We start from the raw sequence: 3,494 nt of genomic DNA on the forward strand, positions 1-3,494 counted from the left end.
TGTATATGTTTATTATATCTACTGCATGCAATAAGACAGCATTAATGTGTATATGTTTATTATATCTGCTGCATGCAATAAGACAGCATTAATGTGTATATGTTTATTGCTGCATGCAATAAGACGCAGCGTGCAATGAGACAACAATGTGTCTGAGAATAACTTGTTATCAACGAGAGAGTTGATTATCCTTTTTCTCTTTTTTGTAAATGTCAGATTGTTTTTCCAGCGGGTAATAATTATATGTCCCCTGTTCAGATGTTATTCTGGTTTATTAAGATCTGAAACTGTCAGAGTTTCATTCATTCAGCTGAAAGCAGACCGGCTGTATTTCCTCTTTCTGAAGGTATAGACGTCATTATTAATGCTTTAGCTGGTTTCATGATGGGACGCAGCATTTGATTCAGATTTGTTGTTGTTTTGAAGTGAGAAGATGAATTAAGACTCTTTGGCATTTTATTTTATCTCTGCAGCGTATTATTGATGGAATCTTTTTATCATTCCAATTAAGTTTTGTGCAAACACACTTGTTGCATTCGGCGAGATCTTCATGCAAAACTCATTTTATCAGCCGACACAGAAAGAACGTCCTGTAATCTAAATAAAAGTGTTGTTTTTATAAAATAATATCTTTTAGCTCTGGCTGCCATTTGCAATAAGAAGAAGTGTCCTGAATGCTGAGGACAGGAGTTCATCCTTCATACCTCACAGTGACCACATCCTCTGGTATTGTTGTACTTTTCTTTATTTCTCGTGCAGATTACATCTAATTGCCGTTTGTGTATTATTATGTATGAATAATATGTTCTGTGAGGAAGGTTTCTGCTGCTGCTTCACATCTTGTTGTTGGCAGTTTGTCAGAAGCTTTCAGGGGACTGTGCTTCTCATTGAGAGGAAATGATTTTATATATATATATCTATATATAAATACATAATGAAACCAATGTGTTTATTTCTGTGTGCTGAACAAGAAGGTTCTCAAGAAGCGCACGGAGGCCCAGCTGCAGGACGCCATCGAACACACACGCACACGGCCTCACACACACATTTAAATGGACGCATTGTGCAGAAATCCCCTCACAGCGGCCTCAGAGGGTCGGGATGGAGGAGAGGTCGTCCTCTGCTGTGTCGTTGCCGTGTTCCCGTCCTGACTTCAGTCTGAGGCGGCGTTGTGTTTCCCAGCAGGAGCTCAGCTGAAAGCCTCCCTGCAGCTGAGCGAGGGCTGCTGACAGTCTGACACTTCACCGATCAATAGCTCTGCATCGCTGCAGGAACACCGGAGCAACACTCCCCTGATGGCGTCTGTGTTGTCGCATGGCGTTTGTGTAGAGCTGTGGGTGTTGTGGGTTTGTGCGTGAATGGAAATCCATTAACATTGACGACACTTTTTACAGAAACAGGAAATCAGCTCTGTTCTGAGGCGCAGGGAGTGGAGGCTTGAGGGGAGGCTACTCAGAGCTGCTGGAGGACTCACTAACAGATATGTCAGTTCATCACAACTGTCAATCAGATTTCATGAAACACACTTGATCCAGTGCATATAGTGTTAGTTCCCCCTTTGTCTGTTGTTCAAGCTGCTCCTGAAAACTCATCCTGTTCATGTTGTTAATGCCAACAGCTGACACCGAGCGTCCAGTCCTGCTTCCTGCTCTGAACGTCTGCACCCGCAGCAGCACCTGCTGAACCCCGAGCCTTTCCATTTAGTCAACTGTGTGTGTGTGTGTGTGTGTGTGTGTGTGTGTGTGTGTGTCCCCTAAGCGGAGAGAGTCTGAGAATGCCAACTCTCTCTGTGAATCAGGTATTCTGGAAGGAAGTCACCAAGAAGTACAGCCAGCAGCAGTTCAAACAAGGTGAGACACACACACACACACACACACACACACGCACACGCACACACACACACACACACTCTGCTGGTGCATCAGTGTTGCACATTAACTGACGCTTGAGGAGGAGCATGACTATATCTGATGCTTCCACTCAGGAAATCACCTCAACCTCTAAGAAATTAAAACAAGGAAAACTGGATCCAGAGACGGAAATGAAACCAGATTAGATCGAAACCGTGAACTTTAATATCTTCCATCCGCTGGTCCAGACCGGCGCTCCACTCACCTCCTGCCTCATACCTCCTGCGACATGCCGCATGCTGCATGCTGCATGCTGCATGCTGCATGTCTCATACCTCATGTCTCATACCTCATGTCTCATGTCTCATACCTCATGTCTCATACCTCATGTCTCATACCTCATGTCTCATACCTCATGTCTCATGTCTCATACTTCATGTCTCATACCTCATGTCTCATACCTCATGTCTCATACCTCATGTCTCATACTTCATGTCTCATACCTCATGTCTCATACCTCATGTCTCATACCTCATGTCTCATGTCTCATGTCTCATACCTCATGTCTCATATCTTGCACCTCGAGCCTCCGCCGCTCCTCCTCTACGTGTTGAACCGTTCTGGGATAAGTTGAGAGAATAATCAAAGTCCCTGCGTGGCAGCGCTGTGCAGATTGTTGTGCCTCGGTTTGAGGAAAAGAAGCTCGTCGGTGCGTAATTGCAGTGACTTATAATGCTGTGACTGTCTGAACATTAAATATTAATTGTCTCAAACGGCAGCCCTTATGCTGCTGATCTCCAGTAAATGGAACACTTTGCACAGACGCCATTCGTCACAGTTATTTGCTGTCATCTCACAATCGCTCCCCTGCTAAAAGGAGCTGCCTTCTAATACTTCAGTATCAACAAAGTGACATGTTGGATGTGAAAGCAGAGGTAATTTGTATTTATTCATCTCTTCGAGATAATCAGGCTTTCTGTATTCCTTCAAATTGCATTTATTCTGTAAGGGGTGATGGAGCGTACTGGTGGCTGCACTCTGTTGTTCATATTCACGACGGAGAACCGCTGAACCTCGTGAAACCTTTCCACAAATGAAGATGACAAGCTCCACTACGGCCGCGGTGACTGGGAACCTTGCTCAAGGACACTGGAGTAGTGATGCAGGAGTGAAACACTCCAGAGCCCAGAAGTATATATATATATATATATATATATATATATATATATATATATATATATATATATATATATATATATATATATATATATATATATACATATACATATATATATATATATATATATATATATATATATATATATATATACATCATCGTTCTGCTCCTGTCTGACAGGTCCATGAAAGACCTTCTCACTGGACAATGGAGCCACTTTGTACTTAATGACTTCCCCAATTACTCCAACAAAAACAGGATAAAGAAGTTTGAACCTGACTTAATGACCTTAATTAGCATTTTGATGAATTGCGTCTTCCTTTGTGCGTCCCTCTCCTCTTCAGGAGGAGGTTCACACAGACAGAAGCAGTCATGTTCTTCTTCTCTTCTTATTTACATACTAACATATTCAAAATGTTTCCCACAGCTGGATCTCTGTAAATCTCCTCAAATCAAACTCAGAGGGG

This window comes from Clinocottus analis, unplaced genomic scaffold (genome assembly GCF_023055335.1).
Source record: "Clinocottus analis isolate CAN_PGR_092001 unplaced genomic scaffold, fCliAna1.0.p SCAF_21, whole genome shotgun sequence".
Classification (NCBI taxonomy): domain Eukaryota; kingdom Metazoa; phylum Chordata; class Actinopteri; order Perciformes; family Cottidae; genus Clinocottus; species Clinocottus analis.